The 18,105-nt window shown below is 34.1% G+C and overlaps 1 protein-coding gene and 1 pseudogene across 1 annotated transcript in view; one reads left to right on the top strand and one right to left on the bottom strand.

Annotated features, from left to right (window-relative positions):
* Positions 1–18,105, top strand: part of LOC145240384 (uncharacterized) — a 569,837-nt gene that overhangs the window by 45,973 nt on the left and 505,759 nt on the right. The window lies entirely within an intron of this gene.
* LOC145240385 (uncharacterized) lies at positions 2,601–8,581 on the bottom strand (annotated as a pseudogene).

Below are 18,105 nucleotides of genomic sequence, written 5' to 3'. Positions count from 1 at the left end.
TACCAAGGAAATAGCAACCAGAAATCACCACACAATATAATGAAATATTGGGTGTGCATAGAAATATTTTTAGTAACGCGAGGTTATCAGTGAAAGATCAAAATATACAAAAAAAAAATAGAACAGATAAGGCATAGAATTATAAACTTTAAACGCATTCAATTCATATGTGTTGAGCTAGATTTTATGTGTTGAGCTAGATTTTATATGTGTTGAGCTAGATTTTATATGTGTTGAGCTAGATTTTATGTGTTGAGCTAGATTTCATATGTGTTGAGCTAGATTTTATATGTGTTGAGCTAGATTTCATATGTGTTGAGCTAGATTTTATATGTGTTGAGCTAGATTTCATATGTGTTGAGCTAGATTTCATGTGTTGAGCTAGATTTCATATGTGTTGAGCTAGATTTTATGTGTGTTGAGCTAGATTTTAAAACCTGAAAAACAAATTCAAATCTGCCAATGTCAATTAAATTTAGATTTACTAATTATTAGGTTGGTGCAAAAATAATGCTTTTGACGTATGTATATCTATTAAAAAACGACATTATTTTTCCACCCACCTCATTACATTCAACAAAAAGAAATTCAATTCAAGAAGTTTTGTCCAGCAGAGACAGAAATTGAATCTAGAAGATTTTGACTAAAAATCTGTTATATATGAAAATTTTGACACATCTAATTTTTCCAAAGGAAAAACATTTTCTCCATTATATTTTAACCGCCCCCCCCCTCCCAAGGTTTGGACCGTATACTTTTGTATGGAAATGTTAGGATAATAATCGGATATCTGAATAGCATTATTAACTGATAGTTTTCGGCACATTTTATGGAAAACAATTTTTTTAATCTTTAAATAAAAATTGATATTTGTGCTTGTTACACTTTTGCACGTGACTTCAATAATAAAAAATATATTAACCATCATAGATACAGTCTTAAAGGAAGGGGATGCTAAACGCTATCCTTATAATCTCCATCGTTAACTTTACTATTATGTAAAAGTTACTTTTGTGTGTGTGTGTGTTGGTTGTTTGTTTGTTTGTTTTACGGCATATCAACCCTTTTCAGGTTATTTAATGCCGAATCCAGTGATTTTGAAGAAAATTTTTTAATAGAATATATATTTGGTTTTTTTTTTCAAGTCGGTTTCTATTTAACCCATAGTCGGGACCCTAACAGGTATTACCACTCCGGGTCAGAGTGAACCTGGGAGCAATGGAAATCAAAGGTGGCTTCACACTCCCCAAAGCCGCAAGCTGGGGCCTCACCATCGGATATAGTTTAAGGTTATATCCAGGACCGTGTGTGTGTGTGTGTGTGTGTGTGTGTGTGTGTGTGTGTGTGTGTGTGTGTGTGTGTGTGTGTGATATAGATCCTTCCTCATATGGTTCCGAAACGGCTGAGCCTATCTTTTGCAAATTTCACACAAAGCTAATTTATATTTCTGGCAGTGTTCTTAAATATGATTTCTTCAGAAATTTATCCGATACATATCGAAGATAAAATAAAATATCCGATCTAAAAAAAAGTCTTTTCTCTCGTATAGATAAAAAAACAAGTATAACTTTTACAGGGAAATATTTTACGTTATACCGGTATAATCTCGGATGATGTAACGTAAACAATTCTTCCGTAAAAATTCGTCTTTTTTGTCTGTAAGAGAAGAAAGACAATTTTTAAGATCGTCAAGCGCAAATATCAGAGGACGTGATATTGTAAACAAACATAAACGGAATTCGATGAACGCCAGCATCATTATTTTTTTTTATTATTCATTTATTTATTTATGAGTAGCTCACTGATCAAATTATTCATCGTAATATATAATATTTAATAGAATTTTATATTCATACATATGCAATCTGCATAAATTAAAATACCATGTTTAAACGTATTGTTCGACCGGGCAACGCCGGACATCCAGCTAGTTCTGTTAAAACGAATACATTTTATTTTTATAATTACTTACTATTTATTTTCTTGTTAAAGAAGCAAGTATATCTTTGTGAATTAATTTCGTTAGTATTTTGATGGTGTAGGATACACAATGCTTTGAAAAATTAGCCTTAAGAGTTGAATATCAGTTATTTTGTTCTAATCAAAGTTATATTTTATCTATATAACTTAAACAATAAATGTATGTCTGTGTGAAAATATTTAACGGATAAACTCTTAAACTACTAGTCGCATAACACTGAAATTAACAGGAAATAGTAATCATACACCCCGGATGGTTTATAACGAGTAAAATCTTTGTTTAATGAGTAAATATATATAATCTTTTTCTCTCACATCTGATTTTGACCTACAACTGGTACTTGAAGACCGCGATCAGATCCTGGTTAGCAAATGATTCAACCCCCAGGCCATTTCTTAGACGTGACGTCATGCCACTATTTGCGTACAGCCAGAGTCGCGGGGAACTCTCCTTGTTTCACTGTGGCCTGACATTGTCGATTATGTAGCGGGGAATTAACGGCAGAGAAAGCTCAAGATTGATACGGACGGCCACTTTATTGAGATGCCATACAACACACAACATGTTTTTCAATGCCGAAAACTCCTGCATTTCTTCAAGTACCAGTTGTAGGTCAAAATCAGATGTGAGAGAAAAAGATTATATTTTGCCTTTGAAGAAAATTTGATGGTTTAGTATACACAATGCTTTGAAAATTTGATGGTGTGGGATACACCATGCTTTGAAAATTTGATGGTGTAGGATACACAATGCTTTGAAAATTTGATGGTGTATGATACACAATGCTTTGAAAATTTGATGGTGTATTATACACAATGCTTTGAAAATTTGATGGTGTAGGATACACCATGCTTTGAAAATTTGATGGTGTATTATACACCATGCTTTGAAAATTTGATGGTGTATGATACACCATGCTTTGAAAATTTGATGGTGTATGATACACCATGTTTTGAAAATTTGATGGTGTATGATACACAATGCTTTAAAAATTTGATGGTGTAGGATACACCATGCTTTGAAAATTTGATGGTGTATTATACACCATGCTTTGAAAATTTGATGGTGTAGGATACACAATGCTTTGAAAATTTGATGGTGTATTATACACCATGCTTTGAAAATTTGATGGTGTAGGATACACAATGCTTTGAAAATTTGATGGTGTATTATACACAATGCTTTGAAAATTTGATGGTGTATGATACACAATGTTTTGAAAATTTGATGGTGTAGGATACACAATGCTTTGAAAATTTGATGGTGTAGGATACACAATACTTTGAAAATTTGATGGTGTATTATACACAATGCTTTGAAAATTTGATGGTGTATGATACACAATGCTTTAAAAATTTGATGGTGTATGATACACCATGTTTTGAAAATTTGATGGTGTATGATACACCATGTTTTGAAAATTTGATGGTGTATTATACACAATGCTTTGAAAATTTGATGGTGTATGATACACAATGCTTTAAAAATTTGATGGTGTATGATACACAATACTTTGAAAATTTGATGGTGTATGATACACAATGCTTTGAAAATTTGATGGTGTATTATACACAATGCTTTAAAAATTTGATGGTGTATGATACACAATGCTTTAAAAATTTGATGGTGTAGGATACACAATACTTTGAAAATTTGATGGTGTATTATACACAATGCTTTGAAAATTTGATGGTGTAGGATACACAAAGCTTTGAAAATTTGATGGTGTATTATACACAATGCTTTGAAAATTTGATGGTGTATGATACACAATGCTTTAAAAATTTGATGGTGTATTATACACCATGTTTTGAAAATTTGATGGTGTATGATACACCATGTTTTGAAAATTTGATGGTGTATTATACACAATGCTTTGAAAATTTGATGGTGTATGATACACAATGCTTTAAAAATTTGATGGTGTATGATACACAATGCTTTGAAAATTTGATGGTGTATGATACACAATGCTTTAAAAATTTGATGGTGTAGGATACACAATACTTTGAAAATTTGATGGTGTAGGATACACCATGCTTTGAAAATTTGATGGTGTATTATACACCATGCTTTGAAAATTTGATGGTGTATGATACACAATGCTTTAAAAATTTGATGGTGTAGGATACACCATGCTTTGAAAATTTAGCCTTAAAAGTTGAATATCAGTTTTTATGTTCTTCTTAAAGTTATATCTCATCTATAAAAATAAAACAGTAGATGTATGTCTGTGTGAAAATATTTAACCGATAAACTTTTAAGCTGCTAGTCACATGACACTGAATGTTTTAGTTTACATTTTTGAACTTCCAATGATCATCTCTCGTTTCTTTATACCAAAAAAGTATTTCTAACATACAAGGAACTTATATTCATGAGTACGTGTTTCGAAGACGCAAAATAAAAAACAGTTAAAATAATAAAAATGATGTCACTTTTGCGCTATACGTAAAACTATGTTCTTAGTCGTCTGACAAGGATCCAAGTGTAATATCTGTTCTGTCTAAATTTAGTATAATAATATTGTGGAGTTTTGGTTCGCGTCTGGCATCCATACAATGAAAATGTGTCACAGACTCCCATGAGGATATTGGAGATAAACCGCAATAACCAGATATATTCTGACACTACATTAATTCGATTACTTGGATAAATAGTTTTACAGTTTTAACAAAAGGGCTACAATAATATCGTGGGATCTTCATTCATTCTAAACGTCAACAGAATGCCTAGCAGCAATATATTACATGTGAAAAATGCAGCTTGTGGAATTTCTACAAGTCCCGCAAGTTAACAATATAATTTCTAATCAAATTGGAATTATCTTAAGTCAGACATGCTCTAGTGTAAATGTGGTATTGTGGTGACTGAGATGATTCTAATTAAAATTAGAATGGAAATTTTTATTAATTGTAACCAAGAATAACCAACGACATCCATTTTATCACGCTTTTGGTGGCCTTGGTCTAATTGTTTGTAATTTTGTTATATTTCTGCAAATAAATGATACAAAGTGTAGTATCTGTTCTGCTATTATACTTAGTTTATTCTGTTCTCGGTCAGGGCAAAATAAGTACTTCAAGATTAAAACAATTTTTTAAAAATTTTTGTTCGAATTCAAATTTCCATTTTATGATGAGCTGATGGATTTTTCTCACATTAAAACTGATCCTCGTCCTAACTTTATCATCGTGAGAAAGCAAGTAAAAAATAAAGAAACCTGGACAGTAATATTAAAAGGCGTTCACAAAATTTTTCCACATTAAAACTGCAAGAGAAGTTGTTTTTAATTTCCTTTATACACTGTTTAATTTCAGTATATAAAATTTACATTACATAAGGTTGGTGCAAATATAATTTCGTTTTTTATCAGATACTAGCATGGGTGTCCGGCGTTGCCCGGGTGTTTGGAGGTGTATGCTGAGAAACAAAAAAAACGGTCAATTTTTTTTAACTTTGACCCCTATTATGACCCCTTTACATTTATTGTTTTGGGCTCAAATAAAGTTATTAAGTTAAATCCATGTCCGGGGAACTTATATCCAAAATTTCAAGTGTTTAGACCCCAAATTGGTGGAGGAGTTTGGTAGAGTTCTCAAAGGTCAAATCGTTGAAGTTAGACCCCTTAAAAGCCAAATTTCTGGCTGTAAATGGATCACATCGATTTTCCCAAACCTCAGTACTCCGTATATCAAATTTTGAGTCTTTAGACTAAAAATTAACAGAGTTATTGCGTAGGGAAATGTACACACGCACACAGACAGACAGACAGACACACAGACACGTTCACTTTTATATATATATATATATATGCACACACACACACACACACACACACACACACATATATATATATATATATATATATATATATATATATATATATATATATATATATATAAATTACGCGGATTAAGGACTATCCACTTATTTAGTGTTTCCTTATTAAAATTAAATATGTTTTTAACTCTTTTTCAAAGTGATTTTTAACATGTTTCATTAACTACTTGTTCGTATATATATATATATATATATATATATATATATATATATATATGTATATATATATATATATATATATATATATATATATATATATATAAGAGCAAACATTGAATAAAACATGTTAAAAAACACTTTGAAAAAGAGATAAAAACATATTTAATCTGAAAAGGAAACACTTAATAAGTGGATAGTCTTTAATCCGCGTAGTTTCGAAGAAATACTTTCCTTCTCATCAGAAGGTAGGAATTAGCAAAATGCGGAATCGGATTTTGCATACAAAAGTATTTCATGAAACTGCAAGTAAGTCAAAGATCTTACTTGATAACAAAAAGTGACGCAGAGGGAATATGGTGAAGAAAAGGGTGATTTCACGTGAATGGTGAAAGGTAAATTATTTATCCAATGACGGTAAAGTCCAAAAATATAAATCCAAGAAAGTTAATTAAATTCCATTCGCACAAGTAAAATCCAAGGAAATCACGCAATTGGAAGATGATCCAAAATAATCCAAAAGACCGAAATCCGTGGAATAAGGCACAAATATGTACAAGGAAAAGGGGAAAAAATTCCAATAATATTAATAAAAGAAAAATAAGATATGCGTTTTATATATATACATATATATATATATATATTATGTATCTATATATATAATGTATGTATATATATATATATATATATATATATATATATATATATATATATATACGTCAAAAACAACATTACTTTTGCACCAACCTAATATTTTGTTCCATAAACGAACAACTTCATACGGTTTTTCGTCAAAAGACTTCTTTTTTTTTAAATAGCATATTTCCTTAATCTCCTTGCCCAATTAATGTCAGCCACATGACTGCCGCGCAAAGCCGGTGGTATGCATCACTAGGCGATCTGATGGCGCCACCGCCTCAGGACAAACTCGAATAACATAAAAAATGAAGGACAAATTTTGGTGGACAGTGTTGTTGAGGGTGAGGGTTTGATGTTATAAATGGTGAAAGATGGTGGTAAAGAAAATGCGTGTGGTGTGCAGTCGGTTGTAATAACACTATTTCGTAATTTGCATGGATGAAGTAGTAAAGAAACACGATAAAGATGATGTTATATGGTGTTTTGAGAGTCGGAAACAAAATAGTAATGAGTTACTTTACCGACATTAGATTATTAAAACAGTTAAAGGTTGTCTACATCAAAGCGAGTTTATATAACAAAAAATCATCACCACCAAGAACTGCATCTTTCTCTTCATTTTCTTCTTTTTTTCAATTTTCCTACCAGTTTATTCAAACTGGATATGAGGCATCTTACCGGATGCCAAACATTAATATTTACCCGTTATTTTATATATTCCAACCGAAAGATCTTTTTTTAAGATTCTGACCCTACCTTTAAGTGTAATTGTTTGAATCTGTCTTGCAATTGGTTCATAAGGTATATTTTTTAAATTCGTTTCCATGAGTCCAATTGTGCCTATAATTACTGGAATAAAACAGATCTATTAAAAAATTCCAGTTTCTTTTCATGCCATACCTAAAACTTTGGTATTTCGTTATCTTTTCGTTCTCACTTCCGTTTAATTCAGCATCACTGGAGACACTAACTTCTATTAAGGTTGCTTATTTTTCGTTTTTGTCCAATTTCACTATGTCAGGTTTTATAGCTCTGTTTTCTAGGTATGTAGCAGTATGGATTGCATAGTCATAGTGGATGGTGTATAACTTATTTCCAACTGTTGTTTCTGGTAAACATGTTCCCAGGACTTGCTGCTGCATTCGATATTGAAATTTTTACAGATCGTCCAGTGGAGATATTTACACACTCCATTGTTTCGCAGTGTATGGTAGCCGCCCCCCCCCACCCCGCACAATCTTACAGCAGGATGTCAGGTGTACCACATTCTTTACTCTTATGCGACAGAACCTGCATTTTTTACCACTGTTGGGATCACTCATTTTCTGAAAAGCATTAGTCATCAAGCCTTGATATAGGGCAGCCATTATAACTCTCTCCTAATTAAAGTTAAGCGATCTTCTTTTAATCCAGTCTATAGAGCATTTCTTATCATCCAGAAAATGCTTTTCTGTTGATTTATCCATTCTTCCAGATTTGTTTTGTTTTATTTTTTGCTTTGTTTTTTGCAATGGAAGTTCTTGGCGTATTTTTCTGGTGACTTTTATTATGCTATTTTTTAGCGGACTTGTTTTCTGATTCTGTCCTATATGTAAGACAGTCGCGTCCAAAATGTTTGGCCAAATAGATATTGTTCTGCTGGCTCTTGTTCGGATTTTGAGAGCTCATCAGATATTGCCAAGTACTTACGATAGTGGTATGAGGCTGATGGTTAATCTCTGAGAGACTCATACCTCTTGATCTACTGGACAGATATAGAAATCAGTGTTTGCATATGTTGTATGTTATTCTTTACAGTATCATCATTTTCCGCGTTTTAGTGTCCAATTTGTTTATATCTCTTTGTGGCCAGTCGACAATGTCATTGACATTGTCATTGACAATGTCATTGACAATGTCATTGTTGACATTGTCATTTACAATGTCATTGACAATGTCAAGGCTGTATGCTATCACAGGCATATCTTTTTTCTTTCATCTAGGCATATTGAATGGTTCATTTCTATGCCAAGGTATCTGTATTTTTCCTGCTCTTCTAGGTATTTGATGGCAGTATCTTCATCAAGCTGCATGTTTTCCGTTTGAACCTTCTTTCCAGCTCTTTTTTCTCTGTGTCTGTAAGATGTAGAAAAAAATATTTATTCTTTGACCCTAAACTAACGTAGACTTCGTCAAAAAAAGAACCTACACCTTGATGAAGCTACTGATAAGGACTTAGAAGAGCAGGAAAAATGCAAACACCTTGGCATACAAGTGAACGATTCTTGACGATCGATTTTCCAGCTAGATTATATATTAACTAAAGGGAAGTAACTGATTATTTATCAAGGAATTAATTCCGTTATGTTGACTCATTCTTTAAGTAATCTTTAAAAACGAGTTGCCTGTATATATGTGTCCAGAGAAAAAATATGCTTGGTGGAGAAGAAAGAGGGAACGTGAAGAGGGAGGAGGAGGCGGAGGAGGAGGAGGAAGAGGAGGAAAGAAAGATGGAGAGATGAATATAGACAGAAGTTTTAATAGAAATATGGGTCCTTATGCACTATTTGACCTGCGCGCTGAAATAATAACATTATTATTTAGAAAGGCATTCTTAACATGGGGGGGGTGTTTTGTAACTATTCTGTACTGACACATAAGAATTTAATAACAAAAAAAAGATATCGGAAAACTTGAATTTAACTTGAAAATTTTTTTTTTCAAATAGTGCATAAACGCCGAAATATGTTACACTTTCGCCTTGGGCAATGCTGGGCTCTGTTAGTCGTATGTAAATAGAAAACTTGTCCGTAAAGGTGATATTGTGAAACTTGTTACATTTCGAAATATTAGCGATCTTAACTACCTTTAGAAATGGAGAATATTGTAAATAATAAAATACAAATACAATGGATGTCGTGGCCGAACAACAGGACAGAAACCTTCAGATCCTCATTCTCAGTTTTTACAAACTGATTTTTTAACTTTCTTGTGAATAGAGCGTAAAACATTAGCTTAAAAAAGAACTAACTTTTGCGTGACGTCATAGATTTATGATTTACTAGTAGTATTACCCGGCATTGTTGCTCGGGGGTTGCTTTGATGCCTTTTTTATCTTTATTTTGATCTGTATCTTTGGTAATACCAATTTTTTTTTGTAATCCTAAAATTATTTTAGTAAATTTCGGTTATATTGGCACCTTACTGATCAACGTTACGCTCACACAGTGGGTGCAACCTGCCAGCAACAATCTAATTCCTCTGATTTGTCCCATTAGCAGATATTTTTCCAGCTAAAAACATCTACTTTGGTGAGGTTTTGGGGCCATGATTTCTTGAACAGTATGCGAAAGAAACCACAGGATCAACATCGACTATCTATTAGTTGTAAGAATTTATGTGGTTGTCGCTGTATAGTTCTACAATTAGTCAACTGTGTCGAAAAATTCCTTATCTTATGTTGCTGGGCATACTACTTGTGCTTGGTTGTTAGGACTATGTTTTGTTAAACCGACATATAAGAAACCCCTGAATCACATTTTCACTAAATATGTGTGTAGACTGTTTTGCAATTTCCTCGGGATCAGTTGCTTGTTCAATGAACATTCAAAAACAGAAACATAATTTACCTTTGCACTGGTAAAAACACGTAAATGTTTAAGTCTTATAAAATTCTTTGCAGTTAACGAAAAAAGAATTAATAAATTTACGTGTGGAGTTTGAACTTACAGACCACGTCATGCAAAAAAAACACGCTATCAATTTATCCACAGTAGAATTTTCACGGTCCGTTGTTCTATCATTATTGCTAAGCGACGACATGGAAAAATGGCTTTCCGATGACAGATGAATTAAAATAAAGGTTTTGATTATCGATTATCGGTAATTATGTGGGGTATCTGCGACAAGACGTAATTAAGATCACTCTCAGACTTATACACTAAAGTTCTGTAAATTTTAAAGAAACTCTGTTCAGCTGTTTCGGAGTCTATAAGGAACGAACACACACAGACAAAGTTGCATTTATATAATTACAGAGACAGAGATAAAGATGATTTATCCTGTATGAAATAAAGTCTAAACGAGACGTAATTATTTTTAAATAATCGCAGAATTAAAAAAACATCATTCCAATGATATAGTAACATACCACGAAAGCATAAGTATATAATTCAATACCAAGTTAAGTGCTTTAATCAATTAGATAAAGAATTATTCTCAAATTCTCCTAACTTATTCCTTTTAACTATATCTGTCAGACATCACTATTGGCACGTTTTCTAGGGTCTTATACAAGTTAGTCAATGTAGACATGACGAAGTTTTCCAAATAATATTTTGCTGTGTAAGAGATTCCATAAGAGGGTGTCACTCATGCGGTTTAACTTACTCTCCCAGAAGTTGCCAGCAAACAGAAATCTCGCAATAAGACTCAGACAAGAGCAGTGTTTTCATATACGCGTTTATTGGTTGGATGTTTCCTCCAGTTGATGCCAAATGTAACTTGTAACATCCTTGTGTACGTTCGGTCAAGTGATGTGTCTTTCGTCAGTATCCAAATGTCGAACCATAGAGTGAGACAGATTCCACTGTAGTTCTAAATAAATCCCCCTTAAGATTTCGATAGGAGAAGGGCTTCAAGATACTGTGCAGTTCATCAAAGACATTGTCGCTTTCTTTGTGCTTCTTTTCACTGACAGAATTTTGCTGTCGATGTATACAAATTCCTGGACATACTTACCAGTATTAATGAAAAAGCTAATCGCACTGCCCATTTATTCAAGGAGATGAACATTTTGTTAGCCGCATCAATTGCGTCTGACAAAAAGACAAGGTCAGCTATATAATGCGTCACGTGGGTTATTATTTGTACTAAGTGATGTGAGCTTCTTGTATTTTCAAGATCACGAGATAACCACAGAAGATAACATAGGCAAAGGATAAAAAGGAATGAAACAAGAATATCTCCCTGAAAGACTCCCACAACAAACGTTAAAGAATTCCATATATTTATCAGAAGATGAAGCCATTAATTAAGGGAGTTCATGCAGCATTCATGATAGTTGATACTGAATCTTGCAAGATTTCATCGCCAACATGATTTATTCGAGTTTGCTACGATGCATGGAATCAGAGACGTTGAAAAAATCTACAAATATTAAAACAACTTTTACCTTTTAAAAAACTTTTTTAAATACTCGATTATATGGTGAATGGTTTGGATCTTGTGAACTGTTGGACTGTTCTTTTTTTCTATCAAATCGGAGATATGCAGAGAGCTTTGACCAGAACAAGCCTATGCAGATGTCCTTACAGTTATATCGCATAGGATTAGCAAATCTCTCGACGGTGGCAATCTTTCTAGGGCAATTGCTCTTGACATATCTAAAGCCTTTGATAGGGTATGGCATAAAGGTTTACTTCATAAGATCGCTAGCTATGGTATAGCTGGAAAAGTCTTCTCAATTATTAAATCATTTCTTTCTGATAGGTTCATAAGAGTAGTAGTTGAGGGGCAAAAATCAGAAGCTCACAGTATTAATGCCGGTGTCCCTCAGGGATCCATCCTGGGCCCAACTCTTTTCCTGATCTACATTAATGATCTTCCAAATCATATCCTTACATCATTTGTAGACATTTATGCTGACGATACTACCATTTATGGTACCACATCTAAGACAGTAAACGACCAAGTTCTCTCCAATTCTCTCTCCTCTGATCTTGAGGACGTAGTACAATGGGGAAAGGAGTGGCTGGTTACTTTTAATGCATCTAAAACCAAGCTTCTCTCTTTACATCATCAACATTCTAATTCACATTTGTCTTCAATTGAAATGAATGGCTCTCGTCTTCAGGAGGCCTCGAGTTTTGACAAGCTTCTGGGCTTGACCATTACTCCTGATCTTAAATGGAACACGTATATCAAATCTGTTGCCAAGGCCGCTGGAAAAATGGTGGGATCTTTCTATCGATCCAGTAGATATCTCACTGCTGATGCTATTCTCTACCTATATAAGAGCCAGGTACGTCCAAGGATGGAATACTGTTGCCACATCTGGGCAGGAGCTGCTAGAAAGGACTTGTCCTGCCTTGATAGAGTTCAAAATAGACTTCGTAGCCTCGTAGGAAATGTCCTTTTCTCCTCCTTGCAACCTCTATCTCACAGAAGAGATGTTGCGAGTTTGTCTCTGATGTATCGTTATTTTCATGGAAAGTGTTCAACTGAGCTTCAATCTATGGTCCCCCCTCGCCAAACTTTCACAAGAAACACTCGTCTAGCTGTAAACACTATCAATAATTTCCCCCACTCTTTATCTGTGCCTAAACCTAAACGTAGATTCCATGAACAAAGCTTCTTTCTTAGAACTGCACGCCTGTGGAATTGTCTTCCGTTTTCCTGCTTTCCGGCTGACTACAATATGGTTGTGTTCAAGTCTAAAGTAAATAAGTTCTTGATGAGCCGTTCCATATAAGTTGTTAAATTTACCAAATTTTCATTACTAATGATTACTATATTGACCAATTTCTACTGTACACTCTTTAACCCTTATCCTTGAGTGGCCTCTGGGCCTTGATAATGTGGTGATGCCTTTGTAAAAAAAAAAAAAAAAAAAAAAAAAAGCCTAACGTGATTCGTCAAAATCATGATGTAGGATATTGTACCTATTTACAATGCCTCCCCACGGGACAGAGTAAAACACCAGGGTCGTTTTTTAACGTGGAGAAAAGGTACAAAAATAAAAATTGTCTCAGTTGTGAAGGACTGCTCCTTCACCGAAAGAGAACAAGAAATGGAAGTGCAGTATCTGAAGAACAGATACTACACTTTGAGGTATTTATTTGCTCCCCAACTGAGCAAATTAGGCACAAGGCCGATTTTTAAAGTGAGGAGTGAAGGGGAAATGGGGACCAACTGCCCGGGGAGTAGGGGAGCTGGATAGTGACAATTGGTATGAAGGGTTGCCCCTACATTGACCAAGGTCTTATATGTAGGATTGCTCCCACATATGGTCTTTGCTTGCAGTATCTGCCGGAACAGATGGTATTTATTTGCTCCCCCACCGAGCAAATTAGGCACAAGGCTAATTTTTAATGTGAGGAGTGAAGGGAGGGGGAAGGGAAAAAGGGGACCAGCTCCCGAGAGGTGGGAAATGGGAGCTGGTTAAAGGTCAGGCATGTGGGGTTGCCCCCACATCTGGTCTTTGCTTGCAGTATCTGCCGGAACAGATGGTATTTATTTGCTCCCCCACCGAGCAAATTAGGCACAAGGCCGATTTTTAATGTGAGGAGTGAAGGGAGGGGGAAGGGAAAAAGGGGACCAGCTCCCGAGAGGTGGGAAATGGGAGCTGGTTAAAGGTCAGGCATGTGGGGTTGCCCCCACATCTGGTCTTTGCTAGTCATAGCTAGTCATAGCTTGCAGTATCTGCCGGAACAGATGGTATTTATTTGCTCCCCCACCGAGCAAATAAGGCACAAGGCCGACTTTTAATGTGAGGAGTGAAGGGAGGGGGAAGGGAAAAAGGGGGACCAGCTCCCGAGAGGTGGGAAATGGGAGCTGGTTAATGGTCAGGCATGTGAGGTTGCCCCCACATCTGGTCTTTGCTAGTCATAGCTAGTCATAGCTTGCAGTATCTGTCGGCACAGATGGTATTTATTTGCTCCCCCACTGAGCAAATTAGGCACAAGGCCGTTTTTAATGTGAGGTAAAAACCAGCTCCCCTAAAAGTAGACAAAAAGGGGGCACTCTGGTTACCAAAAATAATAATTGTCCCAGTATAGAGGGTTTCCCCTCCATTGACTGGTACAAATTATCTTAAGTGCAGTATCTGTCGGCACAGATGGTATTTATTTGCTCCCCCACTGAGCAAATTAGGCACAAGGCCGTTTTTAATGTGAGGTAAAAACCAGCTCCCCTAAAAGGGGTCACTCTGGTTACCAAAAATAATTGTCCCAGTATAGAGGGTTTCCCCTCCATTGACTGGTACAAATTATCTGAAGTGCAGTATCTGCCGGAACAGATGGTATTTATTTGCTCCCCCACTGAGCAAATTAGGCACAAGGCCGTTTTTAATGTGAGGTAAAAACCAGCTCCCCTAAAAGGGGTCACTCTGGTTACCAAAAATAATAATTGTCCCAGTATAGAGGGTTTCCCCTCCATTAACTGGTACAAATTATCTTAAGTGCAGTATCTGCCGGAACAGATGGTATTTATTTGCTCCCCCACTGAGCAAATTAGGCACAAGGCCGTTTTTAATGTAAGGTAAAAACCAGCTCCCCTAAAAGGGGTCACTCTGGTTACCAAAAATAATAATTGTCCCAGTATAGAGGGTTTCCCCTCCATTGACTGGTACAAATTATCTTAAGTGCAGTATCTGCCGGAACAGATACTACACTTTGATCTTGGCCAAAAGGCCAAATCAAGTGAAACCAATATCTCAATATTTTGTTGTTTGGTCGAAGTATCCCTTCTTAGGAAAAGAGGAGATAAAGTTTATTTTAGGAGCTTAATGCGATCTGGTTGATAAATTTGATAGTAAAATATAAGCAACTCATTGTCAACGTAATCTGTCAGCCAGAATTAAGTCCACCAGCCTTTTCCAGCTTTATTTGTTTTGTTTCAGTTGTTAGTTCAATATTAAAAATGATTTTTCTGTTGCTGAGTTCCTGTTCAATTACTATGCTTGGCTTTCTATGCAATTGGCAGGATGTTTTAAAAATGTAATCTTTTTCTAATTTTCTAATTCTCCTGTTTTGCTTTCTTTCTTCACCAGTTTGTTTGACTATTTTGAATGCCTATTAATGGATTTGATGCTTATTAATGGATTTGATGCTTATTAATGGATTTCATGCCTATTAATGGATTTGAATGCCTATTAATGGATTTGATGCCTATTAATGGATTTGATGCTTATTAATGGATTTGATGCTTATTAATGGATTTCATGCCTATTAATGGATTTCATGCCTATTAATGGATTTCATGCCTATTAATGGATTTGATGCCTATTAATGGATTTGATGCCTATTAATGGATTTGATGCCTATAAATGGATTTCATGCCTATTAATGGATTTCATGCCTATTAATGGATTTGATGCCTATTAATGGATTTCATGCCTATTAATGGATTTCATGCCTATTAATGGATTTCATGCCTATTAATGGATTTGATGCCTATTAATGGATTTGATGCCTATTAATGGATTTGATGCCTATAAATGGATTTGATGCGTATTAATGGATTTCATGCCTATTAATGGATTTGATGCCTATTAATGGATTTGATGCCTATTAATGGATTTGATGCCTATTAATGGATTTCATGCCTATTAATGGATTTCATGCCTATTAATGGATTTCATGCCTATTAATGGATTTGATGCCTATTAATGGATTTGATGCCTATAAATGGATTTGATGCGTATTAATGGATTTCATGCCTATTAATGGATTTGATGCCTATTAATGGATTTGATGCCTATAAATGGATTTGATGCGTATTAATGGATTTCATGCCTATTAATGGATTTCATGCCTATTAATGGATTTCATGCCTATTAATGGATTTGATGCCTATTAATGGATTTGATGCCTATTAATGGATTTGATGCCTATTAATGGATTTCATGCCTATTAATGGATTTGATGCGTATTAATGGATTTGATGCCTATTAATGGATTTGATGCGTATTAATGGATTTGATGCCTATTAATGGATTTGATGCGTATTAATGGATTTGATGCCTATTAATGGATTTGATGCGTATTAATGGATTTGATGCCTATTAATGGATTTGATGCCTATTAATAGATTTGATGCGTATTAATGGATTTGATGCCTATTAATGGATTTGATGCTTATTAATGGATTTGATGCTTATTAATGGATTTCATGCCTATTAATGGATTTCATGCCTATTAATGGATTTGATGCCTATAAATGGATTTCATGCCTATTAATGGATTTCATGCCTATTAATGGATTTCATGCCTATTAATGGATTTGATGCCTATTAATGGATTTGATGCCTATTAATGGATTTCATGCCTATTAATGGATTTGATGCCTATTAATGGATTTGATGCCTATTAATGGATTTGATGCCTATAAATGGATTTGATGCGTATTAATGGATTTCATGCCTATTAATGGATTTGATGCCTATTAATGGATTTGATGCCTATTAATGGATTTGATGCCTATTAATGGATTTCATGCCTATTAATGGATTTCATGCCTATTAATGGATTTCATGCCTATTAATGGATTTGATGCCTATTAATGGATTTGATGCCTATAAATGGATTTGATGCGTATTAATGGATTTCATGCCTATTAATGGATTTGATGCCTATTAATGGATTTGATGCCTATAAATGGATTTGATGCGTATTAATGGATTTCATGCCTATTAATGGATTTCATGCCTATTAATGGATTTCATGCCTATTAATGGATTTGATGCCTATTAATGGATTTGATGCCTATTAATGGATTTCATGCCTATTAATGGATTTGATGCGTATTAATGGATTTGATGCCTATTAATGGATTTGATGCGTATTAATGGATTTGATGCCTATTAATGGATTTGATGCGTATTAATGGATTTGATGCCTATTAATGGATTTGATGCCTATTAATGGATTTGATGCCTATTAATGGATTTCATGCCTATTAATGGATTTGATGCGTATTAATGGATTTGATGCCTATTAATGGATTTGATGCCTATTAATGGATTTGATGCCTATTAATAGATTTGATGCGTATTAATGGATTTGATGCCTATTAATGGATTTGATGCGTATTAATGGATTTCATGCCTATTAATGGATTTTATGCGTATTAATGGATATGATGCTTATTTATTGATTTGATGCTTATTTATTGATTTGATGCTTATTAATGGATTTGACGCTTATCAATGGATTTGATGCTTATTTATGAATTTCATGATCATTTATGGATTTGATGATTATTTATAGATTTGATACTTATTTATGGATTTCATGCTTATTTTTGGATTTCATGCTTATTTTTGGATTTCATGCTTATTTATTGATTAGATGCTTATTTATGGATTTGATGCTTTTTTATGGATTTGATTCTTATTTATGGATTTGATGCTTTTTTATGGATTTGATGCTTATTTATGGATTTCATGCTTATCAATACATTTGATGCTTATTCATGGATTTCATGATTATTTATGGACTTGATGCTTATTTATGGATTTCATGAGTATATATCGATTAGATTGTTATTTATGGATTTCATGATTTTTATGGAATTCATGGGTATTTATGGATTCGATGGTTATTCATGGATGTCATGATTATTTATGGATCTGATGTTTATTTATGGATTTCAGGATTATTCATGGATTAGATGCTTATTTATGGATTTCATGATTATTTATGGACTTGATGCTTACCTATGGAGTTGATGCTTATTTATGGATTTGATGCTTATTTATGGATTTGATGCTTATTTATGGATTTGAT

The sequence above is a fragment of the Euprymna scolopes genome, chromosome 19 (genome assembly GCF_053919585.1).
Source record: "Euprymna scolopes isolate OS-2025 chromosome 19, ASM5391958v1, whole genome shotgun sequence".
In the NCBI taxonomy this organism is placed as follows: Eukaryota; Metazoa; Mollusca; class Cephalopoda; order Sepiida; family Sepiolidae; genus Euprymna; species Euprymna scolopes.
The sequence above is the reverse complement of the archived record's forward strand: the minus strand, read 5'-3'. Positions and strand labels throughout refer to the sequence as shown.